At 30.9% G+C, this 19,004-nt stretch overlaps 1 long non-coding RNA gene across 1 annotated transcript in view; it reads left to right on the top strand.

Annotated features, from left to right (window-relative positions):
- LOC142332548 (uncharacterized) overlaps positions 1-19,004 on the top strand; it is a 113,867-nt gene that overhangs the window by 29,193 nt on the left and 65,670 nt on the right. The gene's annotated exons all lie outside the window — the stretch shown is intronic.

Here is a 19,004-nt window from a genome sequence, read left to right as displayed (position 1 = left end):
AGAAAAAAAGTATTTAAAAAAAAAAGTTATATATTTTTTATTTATTTATGTGATTGTTTTTCTTCGTAAAATAATGAATTATAACCAGAAAGTAGGCACCGGAATGTTCCGGTTCGGAACATTCTAACGGAAATTTCCGATTCGTTATTATCAATTTCTAGGGTTAAATTTCAAATTTAAGTTTCGTTATATCAATTTTCATCATTCAAAAAAAATATTTTTACACAAGAGGTAATCAATTTTGGACATCTAATAATCCCATTCCGAGACGCTGCCCGCCAGGGCAACCCGCCCGGAGGGCCTAGCTGCGGGCACGCCCTGCAACTAGTATATTCATAGTGGGCTCCGTGATGGTTGACTCAATATCACGGATACCGAAAGTTACTTTAAACGGAACTTAAAGAATTAAAGAAAGGATTTTAGCGGAAGCTATATATAGCAATATGTGATGAAAACATTCTGATTATTTGGAAGAGTAATCGACAATCAATAATTATTATTATTGTAATGACGTGCTAGAAAATCAAGTGAAATTCGCAGTAAGGAGATAACGTCCTGGTTCTCTCAAAGGATAATTCTTCTCGATGATAACGCCCTCCCACATATCCCTCAATTGAACGAGAAGTTCCGTGTAAGTACCGTCGTATCCTTATTAGTGCTCTACAAGCCGTAGAAAAATTTTATTCCAGACATCCTATCGTCACTGAAATCTACAATTCAATCACCGAGTTAAACCATCGCAACACACAACTGAGTTTTTGCTGCATCCCTAGTCTCGTGGGGATTCCGGGTAATGAACGTGCAGATTCCGCTGCTAAAGACGCATGTCCTTCACCACTCGTGTTACTACTTCCGACTCTATTAACTATGTAAAATTCACTCTTCGCGCAAAGTGGCAAGATGACTGGACGGCTACAGTAGATAACAGACTCTTGTTGCCTTGGTATTGATTCTTCATACAGAAAATTCGTCGTGGAGTGGTCCTCTGCCGATTTCGGATTGGACATACGAGAGCTACTCCCGGGTATCTGATGTGAGCAGTAAACCCGACAGTATGCATACGATACAACTGCCGTCTGAGGCTGCGTCACATCCTTGTGGATTGCATGTGTTATGCGGCCTTGCGTCGCAAATCTAAATTGCCCAGGAACATTAGTCGAATCCTGGGCAATGACAAAGAAGTTTTGGACTGGGTTTTTTATTTCTTCTTTAGACGTGTTATTGTCTGTGATAGTAGTAGTTGTATGTTTTTGTGTTTAGTATTTAGTTAAGTTTTTTAATTTGTTTTTATTCTTAAATTTCTAGTTTAAGTTTTTATTTTGTGTTGTTTTATTAGAAATTATATTTTGTTTTCCGGGCGATGATAACGTAAAAACGTTTTTCGCCCCCCAAAAAAAAACATACGAGAAGTTAATCAAAATTTGTTTGTCCCATCCAATTTACAGTCCTGATTTTGTAATATCAATTTTTTTTTTTCGTTTGTCGTCTGAGTTTTTATGTTGCTGTTAGTTCGGAAACTATGAGCAGGTCTTGTGCGGTACACGAATGCCTTATACACGTAAGCGAAAAATTCCTTATTATTGGAATAATAAAGATGAGACAAGTATCAAATTATAACTGGGTATAATTTTGAAAAGTACTATTAGTTTCATTATCATTTAATAAATAATAATCTTTCTTCAATAATTTGCCTTAATTTTTGAATGATTTTTATTTATATATGTGACCAATATTGTTATAAGGAAATTAGAAGCGTAATTCGATTTCTGATTATTTGAATACGAGTAAATTATCAAGGAATTATATAAAATATACGTTTGTTTTTTGTTATAAGTTAAATTTTGCAAAACTTTTATGTTACAATTTATTTAAAATTTAAAGCATATATTTTTTTATTAAGCTTATTTATATTTTACTAGCATTCCCCGTTGCGGATTCGGTCGCGTTATGTGCTTTGAGAACTTCAGAAATTGTAAATAATTATTTTTAGTAATTATGTGTGGGTTGTTTTTCTCAGAGTTACTGCCATTCACAACTTACCGTATAAAAAGTGTGTTCGGAAAATCAAATTTTTAATAAACAGGTCGATATTTGAGTTATTCAAGGACTGCTTTGCTCCCGGCACATTAAAAACCAGGAATTTCATTTTTTACCGTTCAAATGTTACATAGTGTAATAATTCTATCTATTTAAATATCTTTCAAATTCAGATAGTCAATTTCAGGGGGATAATGAATAGCTGATTCGTGACCTAACATATTCTTAAAATAACGGGTGATTCAAAGAAACGGGACATTTTAAAAATTAAATAACGTTAATGAACATTTTATTTAAGAAAATGAATTTTATTTCATATAATTGTACAAATGTTGCCATTTTAGGATACATACATTTTAGTTTATTTTTTAAAGATGACATCTTGCAGGTGACCTCCTCTTCTACGTAAACACTCACGAAGTCTCTTCGTTAAATTGTTCGTGGTTTGACGTAACATCTCGACTGGAATTTCCGCAATCGCTTCTCGGATCTTTGCCTTCAGTTCTTCCGTTGTAGCAGGTCTACTGTGGAACGCTTTGCTTTTAAGGTGACCCCACAAAAAGTAATCGCAAGCTGAGAGATCAGGCGATCTGGGAGGCCATCTAATGTCACCATTTCGTGAAATGACACGTTGTCCAAATAATCGCCGTACAGCTGCTATCGATATTCGTGCAGTATGTGACTTTGCTCCGTCTTGTTGAAACCAGGATGTGTTAGGAATCGGTGGAAATCTCTTTTGTTGTTCCACAACAAAGGTTTCAAGCACGGCTACGTAACGAGCTGACGTCACTGTAATCGCAAGACCGTTGTCATCCTCAAAAAAATAAGGGCCTATAACACCGTAAGATGACATAGCACACCACACGGTCACTTTCTGGCAGTGCAACGGACGCTGGTGTAGCTGCGTAGGATTTTCTTGTGCCCAGTATGTCAAATTTTGCTTGTTAACAAATCCACTGAGGTGGAAGTGCGCTTCGTCTGATATCCACAGTTCGTGAACAAACTCTTCGTTATCATTTATCTTCTGAAGCATTACATTACAGAATTGTGCTCGCACAACTGCATCGTTCGGTTTCAGTTCCTGGACGATCTGCAACTTGTATGGATGGTATTGCAAGTTCTTCACTAACATTCTTCGAACACTTGAACTATGCAATTGTAAAGATGCTGAGAGACGACGGATTGACCGATGTGGACTTCGTGTGACAGCATCTTGTAAAGCTTGACCATTCTGTGGTGTACGGACGGTTCGCTCATGGCCTGCAGGTTTCTTTTTCATTGCCGAACCGGTTTCCTCAAAATTAGATATTCATGTTTTAATTGCACGTGCTGATGGAACACGGTCATGCCGTCCCAGATTAAAATGACGGCGAAATTCTCTACGCGCTCCCTCCACACTGTCATTGTTTTTGTAAAACGCTTTGATAACGCCCCACTCCAAGAATCCATGACTACTAAATGGCAGGTTAGGTTAGAGAGGCTGGCGCCACTTATCAAGTGGTACCAATCGCCCACGGCTACCAACAAAACTTTCAAACTTTCCCGTTTCTTTGAATCACCCTGTACTATCTGTTTTAAAATGGGCATATTTCTGTTTAGCCTCCGGTAACTACCGTTTAGATAATTCTTCAGAGGATGAATGAGAATGATATGTGTGAGTGTAAATGAAGTGTAGTCTTGTACATTCTCAGTTCGACCATTCCTGAGATGTGTTGTTAATTGAAACCCAACCACCAAAGAAACACCGGTATCCACGATCTAGTATTGAAATCTGTGTAAAAATAACTGACTTTACTAGGACTTGAACGCTCGAACTCTCGACTTCCAAATCAATTGATTTGGGAAGGCGCGTTCACCACTAGACCAACCCGGTGGGCTTGTACGTATGTATCTAGCATACCTCAAAAAACGATTGGCTGTAGGATGTTGAAATTTTGGATTTAGGACTGTTGTAAAATCTAGTTGTGCACCTCCGCTTTTGATTGCAATTGACTGAAACAAAAGTGTCCAAAAAAGTCCAAAATCCAAAAAATCTGGATTTTGTACTGTTTCTTAACTGCATTAATAAGTCCGCATTGAGTGCTTTTCATATATCATAAATGTTACTTATTTTCATCGGTTCCAGAGTTATAGCCAAATCAAATTTTAATTAATGAAATATTTGGATCTTATGGAAGGCACATCGGTTCGAATCAGACTTCATCTCCTTTTTTTTAACATTTTTTTTTTTTAAATTAAATATATTGATTTATTAATAATTATTAACTTCTAATTGTAAAATAAATATTTACGATGAATAATTCAATAATAAAAAAAAAATGTATGAAAAAATATCAGAAGTTTTTAATGAAATAAAATTTTATGTACTTTTCATTAAAAAAAAAAAAAAATAATTTAATAGGCGTGCAGGAAAGTCATGTGTTGTCTACATCAGATTTTTTTTTTATTCAACTTATCTTACACCATTTTGTTAAGAATTAAATTCTCTACAAGTTTTGTGTAAAGGTTTTACGAGTTTATTGCCCGTTTAACCAAGTTATTGTCTGTCGAACATAAGTGACAGGATTTTTTACCCTAATTTATCGGTTTTCATGTCAGATTTCTCAAAAACTACTGCACAGATTGTTCTGGGATTTATTTTATTCGAATTTTCAGATCAAACCCGTAACAAATGACTAATTCTGTTAATTAATTAACTCCTCAAAATTTCAGTACGGCCTTATTTCACAGGGGGAACTGAAATCCGAGGGAAATTTTTCACCGACCCTAACTCGCAAACGATATATTTTAGGATATATGTTTATATGAACTTTTTTCCATTACTTTCGTGATACACTCTGTATATATATATATATATATTTTACAACTATTAATTAAATTGTTGGTTATTATTTATTAATTAATAAATTATAAAATAATTTACTATTTTATTAGTTATGATTAATACTGGTTATTAAGGGTGTGAGAAAAATTGGTATATCGCATGTTGTCCTGCTCGCTCATATTTATTCTTTATTTTTATATCGTGTGGTTTTTCCTTTTCTTTTTTTGTTTATTTCTTTTATTTAATTGAATACTCTATGTCTTCAAGGTCAGATTCAATGTAATAATTCTCATTTAAGTGGTAGTGGTATAAAAAGACGTTTGACTGCTTTATGTATATATATATATATATATATATATATATAAATAAAATTTATTTAGTTTTGTTAGTTTCCGCGGAATGACTTTTGTTTTAGTTACTTACCTTTCCGTATTACTGGAAGTTCTTATAATTTAATCTTACATATACACACTTTTCTTACATTCCGTGCTACGAATTTTTAAATTATAAAATTTTTTGTTTAATTATTATGAAATCTTTTAAAATATATTATCAGTTATTAAATTTGTGATAGATTATCATCGTTTATTAATTATTGCTTTTATTAATTTGTGATATGGATTTATATTTGTGTTAAAATAAATAGTCTATGTTTGTATTATCTTGCGTATTGAAGTGCTTTCATGAAGTGTAATTGTTTTTAAACATTTTTATTTTTATCTAATTCATTTTAATTTTTGTGTCCAAAACTTCTGTGTTTATTTATTATTTTATTTTTATTAAAAAAATTGGTGTTTTGTGTTTTTCTTGTTTGTTTTTATTTTAATTTATTAAATATTTATGCGTATTATGGATTGTCTTCTGTCAAGACGTCGAGGATGTTATAGGTATGTTATTTTTTGTTGTTGTGTTATTTATTTTTGGAAGTGGACGGGAATGTAATGTCTTGCTAACAGGATACACTACTAGGTTGCGCCTTACCCCTAATAAAAATCTCTTTGAAAGAGTAGTGTTATGTTGTAAACTTTTTAAATTCGTATGTTGGTATATATTTTGGATATCAAAATGTTGCTGCTCTGCTCTTTCCGCGTATTCGTCGATAATTTTTTTTTTTTATAAAATTTGGTCGGTGTACGTGTACCCAATCACATTTTTCAAAATAAATAAGTTTGAAATTTTTACATTTGAACGGTTCAAATTGATAGTCATTAAATTTTTTTAAATTAATAATATATCTGCAAATGTAACTTTTATCAAATAAATGTTAAGCGTTATATTATGAACAAATTAGACGTCATTTATTTGAATCGCTTGATAAACAGCCGAGATTTGGTTAAAATTGTTGGACTAGGTCACAAAAAATTTATAGTTTTTTGCAATTTTGTGGCTTTTTTCACTTCACTAATTGAATTAATAATTTATATTTAATATTATTAAATATAAATAAATATATAATGTTATTAATTATAGAAACTGTCAGAAAATTGTCAAATTTATTTATTTTGTAGAAGTTGCTGATGAGTACACGAACAGATTTCATGAAAATATATCAATCTGTTCTTTAGGTAGAAGAAAGTTTTATTGAAAAAGATAAAAATAAAATGGCGGACATATGGAAAATGAAGCGAGATATGATATTTAGTTCTCGCAAAATCAGTTAACAGCTGATTTTCAAAGTTGAAGGTTCAAGGTTGAATACTAGTATACGTTAGTTGCTTTTATTCAGATTTGAATACTAGATAGTGGCTACCAATTTTGGTGGTTGGGGTTCAATTAATTACACATCTCAGGAATAGTCGGCCTGAATCTGTACAATACTACTCGTCACACTAGTTATCATGTATTGGGCTGTTAGAGGAGGGGGTTGCTTATTGTTCACTAGTTGAACAGATTGAAGATGTACATATAAATATATATATATATATATATATATATATATATATATATATATATATATGTTTTTGTTTATTTTGTTGTCAATATTATTATTGTTAGTAATATAAACATATCTGCCAGCATTTGAGAACAATGTTATTCTACACAAACATAACAAAAGGAGGTGCTTTTTCGGAATTCCCACCCCCCAAAAAAAAAAAATTTGTTCTATTTTATTTTTTAAACAATATATATGAATTTTTTTCGGGCCATTTTTTAAACACAGAAAGAGGCGACCGGTAACCGCATAGAAGACATTGCCTCGATCGCACCCGTGTGTAACGGCGTAGACTGCACCAAAAACACCCTGTCTCCAATCCCATCTGGACCTCCCATCGAGGTCCCCCCTGAATCATGAGAGCATTTCTTTTCTGGACGGCCGAGGTACCCCTCCTCACGAAGACTACTCTTCCCGTTCCTAACCTACTTGTGGTCCGGGTATGCAGCCTACGCATACTCCCCCTCAAATATATATGACTTATATCCACATAACCTAACCAAATTTATCCTAAGCTCGCTGACTTTGCCTAATTAACGTTAAATGTAAAAATTATATATATAAAAATTATGGAGTCTTTAATGATGGCTAATTAATTTTGTTGGATTCTTATTTATGTGAATTTCTATGGCGTCATCGACTAAAGGATGAGGAAGATTTGTTCAATTTGGTGCTTCAACATATTAGTAAGTTTCATCCTTTAGTATAATTATCTTTAGTAAAATAAATATTGTATCGTGTTTATAAAAATAATTGTAATTATGATTTATAATTAATTTTATTTTTAAAAATATAGTATTTCTCCAAAATAATTTTTTCTGATCGTTAAAATACATGAATTTTTAATGAATTATGATAAAATATATATCGTTAAAAAAAAAATAGAAAAAATTTGGGGGAAGTTCCGAAAACTGCCCAAAAGGACTATATCATAGAATACTTGAGCTTTACAAAATATTTTTTCAAATAACAAAGGTAAACTAAATGTAGAAATAATAAAAAAACAGGCGCTGAATCGTCAGCAGCCGAGTGAGTACGAAAGGAGCCGAGAGTACTGTAAATATCCGATCGAAGCCGAAGATATTTAAATTTAAAAATTCTATTAAATAACATTAAAGCTCCAACATTTAATTGATAATAATAAAATATAAATATGTAAAGAGTATTAATGAAACCTAAGTCCAAATAAGGACCACGTCATAGAATGCTTGAGCTTTATGAAATAATTTTAACAACTAACAAAGGTAAATTAAATGTAAAAAAAGAAAAAAAACAAAAATGTAAAATAACATATATTTTGATCAGAAACTTAATATTTGTCTGCTTAATTAAAATAAAATCATCAGTAACATCAGCTTATGCTGAAAGTGTAAAAAGAAATAACAGCAGCATTCTGTGAGGATAGTCGCAAAAGCGGCTATAAATGATTAAAAGTAAAACAGTTTTTATCCAATACGGTTCGGTATGTCGTATAAAAAAATTAAATTTAAGATTAACAAACATTATGTACGATGTTAATTAAAATCTAGTATCATATTATAATGCGGTCATGTAAAAACAAATGATATATAATAAAACTTCCATTAAAATTTTTGATGGAGAAAAACATCGAAGAAAAAAGATTTATAGGCAGACCACGGAATTAATTAAATCAAAACTGGTATTGGAAAATGTGTGAACAGAAAGTAACTGTGGTATATTAATAAAGAAGCATATTATGATGTGATTCGTTGCCCCTCCATGATTGTGGAGGCATACATTAACCGTACCCGGGAAAAGTGTAGCTCATGAAGGATAATAATGATAATTATATTACGCAAGTGCGGGCGATATGTAGTAATTATCATTAAAAATGATTAATTATGAATAATTGTCTTGTATTTTCTTGAGAAAATTGATTGCGTATGTCGCTTAAACGATGTAGAATAATTTAATCACGTTAATGCATTAAAAATTATTAGTTCATTCAGTACGTAACAATATTTATTTTTCTATATATTTTCTAATATTCAGTTTTCAAGAGTAATAAAAAGAAGATAAATTATATATTAGGTAGTTTCATAAGAAAGCTACCTATTGCAATGTGTACCACGATTCGACTTTTGGAAAATTTCGACATATCTTCCCGTTTCACATTCCCCAGACCCCAAAACCACCGTCAGTTGAAATGTTTATATATACATTTACACACACATATATATTTCACTTTGTTGTGGACACGATAACTGTCATAATTTTACGCCAATCACTTTCAAATTGATATATAAAATATAATAACCCAAATTCTCGGTCGAGTTCGTTAATGTGCGAAATCGGACCACGGGAGTGGAAATGGGGGGTCTTTTTCGAAAAAACAAAATATCGCTATAACTTTTTGTTAAGTAAAATATCGAATTAGTTTAAAGTTTTAAACTTTTTATTAAGTAAAATATCGAATTCGTTTAAAGTTCCTACTCTTTGGATAAGCCCCAAAGAGTGAAAAAAATAGGGGTTCGAAGAAAAAAAATCATATTTTCCTTAATAGGCACAGTATCGAATCGGTTAAAATCCTCTAAACATTACCTAAAACTTTTGTCTGAAATAGTTTTTGATGTGACCAACCCTTACGGCAAGGGATGACCAAAATATTTCTGGAATTGTAAGAAGATGGGGCTTATCGTATGGTAAACATATGAAATTTTTTTTCACATGCAACCATTGATTAAATTTGAAGTTTTTCTTAACTTTAATTTAAGGTGGAAATCTTTTTTATCCCCTACTTAGCATCGGTGAAATCTATCTCCGCCTTCCGCCGTGCCGAAAGATATATTTTTTTTATTTTAGCGAATTTTACGAGGGAGGGAAATAAATTCGGGTTAGGTAAAAATTCTGATGTGGACACCACATGACTTCCTTGTACGCCTATTAAATTGCTTGTACCTTTTTTTTTTTTAAATGGAAAGTACATAAAATCTTATTTCATTAATAACTTTTTATTTGTTATTGAATTATTATTCATCGTTATAACATTTTTACAATCATAGGTTAATAATTATTAATAAATCAGTATATTTAAATTAAAAAAAAAGTAGATGAAGTCTGATTCGAACCGATGTGCATTCCCGTTGTAAGATTCAAATATTTCATTAATTAAATTTTATTTGGCTACAACTATGGAAAGAATGAAAATAAGTACCACTTATGATATATTGTTGAAAAGCTCTCAATGAGAGCTTATTACGGCATTTAAGAAAAAGTCCAAAGTCAACATGTTTTTATATTTTGGGCTTTTTTGAACATTTTTGGTCCAGTCGATTGCAATTAAAAGGTTAGGTGCACAACTAGACATTACAACAGTCCTAATTCTAAAATTTCAATATCCTACGGGTAATCGTGTTTGAGATACGCGAGATACATACGTTCGTACAGACGTCACGCCGAAACTAATCAAAATGGATATTTCCGTTGAAATCTGAAAACCGAAATTTTTCGCGATCATAATAATTTCTTTACTTCGGACGAGGAAGTAAAAATGGTTTTTTTCTTTCGGTTTTTTAAAATTTTTTATTAGAATGATATTAATTGTTTAATGTTATTTTGGAGCTAGTTATTAAACCTCAAAATTATCGGCAAAGATATTGCGTATATTATTCAACAGAAATACGGCCGTAATATCAATTCGGTAAGGTATGAATGTGGATCCATCCTTTCGTCATTCTGCCTATTTGTCGCCTATTATTTTCCTATTCAGTTATACGATGATTTATCTGATGTAATTTAATTACGGAACGTTTTAGCTATTAACGAATACTTAATACTTTGCTCTTCCTTTAGTCATTACTAGGTGGTGTTTAAATTAAAGAACCGAAATATTTTGTTTGTTTTTTTTTTTAATATTAAGAATTAGGCTCAGCACATAAGACGACAGATAAATAATGAGACTTCTGGAAAATCTTGAAATTTATAAATGGTTTTTAAAAATATATGGTAGGACTTAACAAGCATAATTTTTTTAAATTCTTTTTTTTATTATTTCTGTAGAATTAGCTCTTGACATTGAACAATTTAAAAAAAAAAAAAACACTTTTTTTTTTACTATTAACACTTGAGTTTTTTTCACAATCTCAATTAGTTTTAATAGCAGAGATTATTTGTGCTGAATAATGTAAAATAAAACAAATATTTATTATATTACTGATCAACATTAGAAAGCTGTTATCGATTGACGTAGTAAACAATAAGTTACGATTTAATGAAATATTTCTTTGAAGTATTGATTAAAGTGCTATGTTTGTAAGCACCCTTACACAAGATAAGATAAATCATCTTTTTCGATATTACAACATTTAAAAAAATAATACATCTCATGCCAGGTTTATTAGGGAAAATGAGGATTAATGTAGTTTTCTAGGTTGGCCTCTTCACTCAACCAAACATTTGTATCGAAGTACAGACGTTATTCAATTTCAATCTACTAGTTACATCCTTAATTTGTTCACAAAACGGATTAATTTATAATAAACATCATTAATTTCAGAATAAACAACATTGATTATTTATTTGTTTTTAAGGTATTATTACATGAATCATAGCTGTTCAGATAGCAACATATTATTGTTATGTAATACCCGGTAGATAAATGTCTTATTTTTTTATTAATAAAATTTTTATTAATTAAAAAGAAAATTATATTGTGATAGTTGGAAGAACTCTGTGCCATAGAAATCCTAATACTATGCAACAAAGGTCTACTAGAAAATAAAGAAAGGAAATTATAAAAAAATTTTAGGCCCTAAATTTCAAAATAATAGGTAAAATTAATTCCAAAAAACATATTTTATACTAAATTGAAAAATTGTCAGTCACGATAAGAAGAAGACGTATTGCATTTTACTCCCATTTATTTAGAACTAGCAGACCCGGCAATGCTTCGCTATAGCTAGATTTGAGTATATATATATATATATATAGGTTAAATGAACACAATTGAAAGTTTGATAAAACAACAAAATGAACATTACGGAACTTCGCAAAATTTAACTTTTCCCTTTTCCCCTTCCACCATTTTCGTTTTACCGTATTTTCTTCCCCCATTTCCTTCCCTGATTTACCCTTCCCCTTCCTCTTACCCAAATTTCCCCTTTACATTTCTTTTTCCAATTTTTGCTTTTCCCCGTTTTGCCATTTTTTCTTTTTTCAATCTTCTCCTTCTTCCCTTTTAGCTTTTTCGATTTTTCCCTTTTTTCCCCGCTTGTAAATCGGTCCAGTAGTTTTTTTATTCTATAGCGGACACACATATTGGAAATATTGAAATGGAATCGTAAAATATTTATAGCGTGTGTTGCTTTTACGTTCAACAGATAGCGCTGTTTTTCTAAACTAGCATGTTTTTTAAGTATCATAAGTATGTATATAAATAGTAAGTATATAAAAACACACGCGTATTCGAATGTAACGTTGTGTCAAAATTTCAAAGCAATCGGTGAAGAACTTTCGGAGTTTTAAGATTTTGAACAAACGAATATTTACATTTTTATTTATATAGATTAATAACAGTAAATTGACTAGCAAATTTTTGATTTCTTGTAAAATAAAAAAAAAAACTAAAGGTAATTAGTACACAGAAGTCAAAGAAGTTCAAAAGAACCGAAGAAATTATAAAAGAAAGAGAAATTTTAAAGAGAATATTAAAAGATGAAAATTAATGGTTCCAAGAACCGCTAAAACGCAAGAACAACGAGATAAACTTTCTGAAGAACGAAGGAAAGAGATATCAGAACGGATGAAATACTGGGCAGATAGAAAAACAGAAATAAAGAAACAACCGCAAATAAATGATCTAACGTGTTCCAAAATGAACCAGTCGGCAAGGGGGAGGATTTTAATTGATTATTTTTTATTTATTTCTGTAAGTAAATAAATAATACAATTAGAAATTGATTTTTAATTATTATTCTTTTTATAACAAAAAGGAGAAAAAAGCTGTATATCGACAATGATTTTGTTTTTCAATTATACAAAGTACATTTTTACTTTCCCGTCTAGTGCTATAGCAGAACTATAGCTTTAGAAGAAAGTATTGCAATCGATCCAATTTGTGGATATGCAGTTTTCACCGGATATGCAGTTTTGACACCTAAGGAACCCAAAAAATCCAAAACCCGGATGAAATTTTCCGGATGTTCGTATATACGTGTGTCTGTGTGTTTGGTGTCGCACTCGAAATCACCTTATATCTCTAGAACTACTGGACCTATTTTGACCAAACTTGATCAGATTACTTATAATATGTGTAATATATATAATTATAATATGTGGTATATATATATATATATATATATATATATATACGGCATTGATGCCATTCAATTTTCAATTTAAAAGGTCTAGAGAGCTAGGCTGTAGAGCAAGGTCACTTTCAGTATTTCGAGATTTCGCCTAATTAAGGTCATATTTTTCTTAGGCTCATTTGTTAATAATTAAAAAATAATATTTTCAAATTTTTTTTCCAAAATTCCACCCCTACTCCTCAAAAATGTTGTAAATAAAATAACGGGTATACTGAGTTAATTCTCTCACTAAAAGGAGCGCTAGTGTAGCACTAACGTACAGCTGCTGTAGTTTACTGCTAAGTTGTGACGTTACACGTAAGCGGTAGTATTAAATAAATGAATAATATTTATAGTATAAAAAAGTATTTAAAGTTACCGCCACTCCCGTACGAATGGAATACGGTATGCGCGCGCGCTTTAGTTAGAATGATTGTATTAAATTTAAAAAAAAAAAATTATATTTAAATAAAGTAGTAAGTATTTTAAATTAAGTTGTATGTGTAAGCCGTGTATCAGAAAAAAGCTGCGTGACGGGAAAATCCTACAACTGTGTCAGCTTTTCTTTTTTGTTAATTTCTCATAACTATAGTAATTAGTTCCATTCAATATAATTTATTTTTAAACAGTTAAGACAGGAGGAATTCACAAATATTAAAATAATTTTTTTTTTATAATTATGTGTCTTCGATCTTTTAATATTACAAATTAAAATACGGTTTATTTGATTTTTTATTTATGTAATGCTATTACAAGTATTTGTAGCAGATGATAAATATATTAATTGTTTGTAGAGAAAAGTTTAATCAAAGGAAAGTGAATGTTTTAGCTCTTAAGTACGTTTTAAATTTACTTTTGCACTGTAGGAAATATTATACAAAGGTATTTAAAAATGTTAGCCTAATATCCATTTGTGACAGTATAGTCTTTACAAAATTATTGATTAATTCCTATTGTAGTTATGTTTCGCTTTAAAAATATTAGTCCAACCAAATTATATGTAAAAAAAAAAAAAAAAAAAAAAAATGTTACCTGGACTTTTATAAGTGGAAATGGTAAAGGGGCTTATAATAAACGTAAAAAAAAAAAAAAAAAATCCGTAAGCGGAGGTTGAGGAGGGATGATGGGGGGGTTGAAAAAAAATTCCAATACAAAAGTTGTAATCATGAAAAAATCTACAACTTTTGTAGAGGTCACTTTTTAACATAACCTAAAAATTTATGCGAAAAACCTTCTTTTTTTTGTTTTTTTGTTTTTCATTTCCGCAAAAATAATTTAATTTTGACAAAACTTGATCAAAATTTCCGAGAAAAATAATTTTTTTTTCCTTTTTTATTTTTGATTTCTGCAAAAAAAATTTAATTTTGACCAACCTGATATAGCTTTCTCTGCCTTAAGTAACCACAAATTTTTTGACGTCAACTTTCGCCGTAAATCGCAATAATACCATTTTTCACCCCTTTACAATCTCCCAAATCAATCCTCTACCCCTCCCGCTCACGCATTTATTTTTTTTTATGTTTATTTAGCTTCTTTACCATTTCTACCTATAAAAGTCCAGGTAACAATCTTTTTTCCTCTCTAAATGAGTTATTTCGAACGATCTATATTGAGCCATCCACCGCAATAGATTTTACTGTAATGCTATATCCTACTTATTATTTTTTTTTTATATGTTTCGTATCTGAGTAGCGATGCGTTGTGGTGGTAAAATGACGGTCGTTTTATATATCCACCTTGTGGTGCTTTTCATCAGAACCATTGTGAATTTCATCCTCGGCTTCTATCTGTTTCTTCTGATGGGTGAACTTTTATTCTCCAATTACTCGCAGTAATATAGACCAACAGTTTCACCATTATCGCTTTTAGACGCGATGATTTTAATTTATAATTTAAAAAAAATAAATTATTATTTTCGTAGTAAGCATATATAATTTTGAATTTGGTTAGTAAAAGTGGATACGGTGTTAAATAAAAATTTTTTTTTACACTATTTCAGGAATGTTCATGTAGAAACATCGTTAATTGCTTATTAAACATTTAAATTATTACGTTACATTCTTTTACTTTAATTTGTTATTTATAAACAAATTAATTAAACGCATTTGTGGAGATCTGATAATGAAATTGATTACTTGTTCAACTTGACACAAAGACCGAGAAACGTATATTCAGTATTATAAAAATATTCTTTATAATGAGTTGTTTTATTTATGTGTGTGTGTGTTACCACAAATATAAATACTATTTTGCTTGTTATTGACTTCTCTAATATGTATCCACAATGATTTTCTTGACCGGCTTGCTACACATTCTTACCTACACACATACGCACCGCACAAACATAACATAAGTGGATGTTTTCGTATCGTATGATAAAACAAAACGTGCGGCGGTTAACCTGTTCTCCTTGGAACGCTGAACAAAATGAAATGAATACATTTGGTATTTACATATGTACTCATTGATTAATGGTTTAGCGCCTTGTTCTCTTTCTACACTATATATATATATATATATATATATATATATATATATATATATTTTCTTTTAAAATATGTTGAAATATTACCTAATGTAGCTTCTTTATTTAACAAATGAGTAATCTACGTATTGAACCGACTTTCGTATTTTTACCTTAATCTTATCGACATGTTCATTATCAGGTCATTTATGGTTTTGGTATCTTCTCCCTCATATTTCGTTTACCATTTCTAGTTTTGGACTTTTTTTTTGAGGAATAAGAAGACTCTAATCCTTATAGGGCTAGTAAGGCTAATAAGAAGCCTTTAATCGGTTCGTTACTCAAGCATTTTTAGGCGTATTTTTACAATCGTCAAACAGGAAAGATTTTCTGGGTCGAACCAAAAGAACTTCAGTTCCGACAAATTATATTAGAAATTTTCTTAATCTAGTGGTCACTAAATATCGTCAACATTAATCAACGTTTGGCTTATAAAAAATGGCAAAAAGGATTATTGATTAGAAAAAGGGGTGAATTTTGAGAAAGGATGATCTATTCATAGAGGTACAATAGAATGAATAAAATTTTCACGTATCGTGAAGTCCCTCTAAATGTAATAAACCTGAAGAGATGCTACTTGGTGAAATTTTTTATTTGATAATCTTCTTTATTTTCCGATTATGAGTACAAAAGTGTAATAAAAACACTTATTAATATTGCACTGCAATTTAACTTCGACGATTTTTGCCGGTCTCTCCTCATAACTTTACACTGTTTTTTTACAGTATAGATATTAATTAACCTTGCCAACCAACTAACTCAATTTGAAACGAGATTTTTAGTTCGATACAAAAAAAAATCCTGTCTCGAACATGGAAAAGAGATCCAGCAGGCAACAAAGTGGCAGATTATATATGGAAGTGAAGCTTGGACAATCGGAGTATCTGAGAAGAAAAGATTAGAAGCTTTTGAAATGTGATGCTATAGGAGAATGTTAAAAATCAGATGGGTAGATAAAGTGACAAATGAATAGGTATTGCGGCAAATAGATGAAGAAAGAAGCATTTGGAAAAATATAATTAAAAAAAGAGACAGACTTCTAGGCCACATACTAAGGTATCCTGGAATAGTCGCTTTAATATAGGAGGGATAGGTAGAAGGAAAAAATTGTGCAGACAAGCAACGTTTGGAAATTATAAAACAAATTGTTAGGGATGTAGGATGTTGGGGGTATACCGAAATGAAACGACTAGCACTAGATAGGGAATCTTGGAGAGCTGCATCAAACCAGTCAAATGACTGAAGACAAAAAAAAATTCCTTTTTTTGAAGGGGGAGTTTAATTTACATAAGATTTGATAAGCTTCATTTATATACGAATATTTTTAGAAAAATTTCCTGAAAAATATTTCCTATCATATAATAATAATAATATACGTTGTTATTTTTTTCGCTTTTTTTTGGCTAACATTTTTAATTTTTATTACTTTTTTTTGTATTTTTATTCGTCATTAAAGTAGGTTCGTTAGCTATTTTATAATCCGGTTCTAAAATGAGAAATAATTTTTTTCGTTAATTTTTATAACAATTATTTGGGTCCGGCATATAAATCTGACGATTTTGTAGTAATTGTTATGTTGGCATCACTGTCAATGAGAAGGCGGGAGTGTTGTACGTCGACAGGTCTATTCATGCTATTTCAGTATCCAGTACGTTGTGGTCGGGTGAACAACGAGCGTTTGTGATTGAAGCCTATTTCTGTTTAGTGGCAGGAAACTGTTTTGCTAAAAATCACGTTTAGAAAGTGATAAATGTATATTAAACTACTTTAATATAATGGTTTTTGTTGCTAATAACATTTATACTGCTTATTGTAACAAAAGAGAAAAAATCATTATTTTATATAATTAATTTCTGTATTGTGGACAATGCAGAAATTAAAAGTGAATGATAAAATTTGAAGGTTGTAATCAATTAAAAACTAATCCAATTCTATTTTAAGTGTTATGTAGGGTGTCCACGAAAAAAACCGAGAAATTTTTAGTACATGTTCTGGTGAAAGTAATAAAAAAGTATATATAAAGTTAGGTCTGGAAACGCTTTGCTTTCGACTTACGGTTACCGAAAGTTTCGCCCGGATTTCAATTTTTATAATAAATAGAAGAGCCCTATTTAAATTTTTTGGAATCAAATTAAGGAGTATAGTTGGTGGTTTCTTATATAATTTGACCTGAGAAAGAGGATAAAAGAAATCTCACAACTGTAACTTCAGTAGTTTTTATGATATCCGATGTAGTGTCGAAAACAATTTTTCCTTATTTTTTTTAGATTTGTAGTACAATAGCTTTGTCAAATGATTAAGTAATGCGGAAGATTTAGTAATAAAAATTGTAGAGAATTTAATTCTGAGAAAATTAAAAAAACTGTTTTTAAAGGATTTTATTTACTTTTTATTGGCTGTATTTACATTAATTTTCTCAGAATTAAATTCTTCTCATTTATTATTAATTCTACAAATCTATGTGCTGCAAACCTAAAAAAAACTTATTTTTCGATACCGACTTTTGTGTTTTACGTCGTATATCTTAAAAACTACTGAAGTTACAGTTGTGAGATCTGTTTTTCCTATTTCCCAGGTCAAATTATACAGAGTGTCCCATATAAAACGCAACCCAACCTTATATTGGTAGGTATTGAAATAATAAAAAGGCTTGTGTAAATGCAAATGTAATTTTTATTATTACCATACATTACCTTACATTTAGAGTAAATGTTGGACGTGGCCGCCATCTTCTTGAATACAAGCTTCTTTTTACAGCGTTTCTTGCAACTTTTTTCAAAGTTTGTGACTGGATATTTAATACAGCTTGTTCAACATTGACTTTTAATCGTTCAAGTGTTCGTGGTTTGTTGCTGTAGGCTTTTTCTTTGAGGTAACCCCGTAGAAAAAAATCCGCCGCAGTCAAATCTGGAGATCTTGGTGGCCACAAGTCTCAACCGATAACACGATTACCAAAGAATTCCTCGACGAAATCAGAAGTTGAACTTTCGTAGTGCGATGTCGCACCGTCATGTTGTAGCCAGCAGTTTCTGTCTTCCTCTTCAAAGAGTGCAATGAACTGAAATAAAATATCCTGATATCGTTCTGCATTAATGGTGTACTCGACAAAAATAGGACCGATTATTTTCTTCCGCGATATCGCGCACCACACGCCCAAATTCTGCGGGTGTAATTGTTTTTCGTGATAAGCGTGGGGATTTTCAGCGCTCCAAATTCTACTGTTTTGGCTGTTTACGTAGCCATCCAAATGAAACCGTGCTTCATCTGTGAAAAATAACGAATCCATAACATTAATTCCCTCACGCAGAAATCGACGAACCGTTGACAATATTGTAGCCGTTTTTCTTTGTCGGGCTCAAGAAGTTGATGAACCGTTTG

Source organism: Lycorma delicatula, chromosome 11 (genome assembly GCF_047948215.1).
Source record: "Lycorma delicatula isolate Av1 chromosome 11, ASM4794821v1, whole genome shotgun sequence".
Taxonomy (NCBI): domain Eukaryota; kingdom Metazoa; phylum Arthropoda; class Insecta; order Hemiptera; family Fulgoridae; genus Lycorma; species Lycorma delicatula.
The sequence above is the reverse complement of the archived record's forward strand: the minus strand, read 5'-3'. Positions and strand labels throughout refer to the sequence as shown.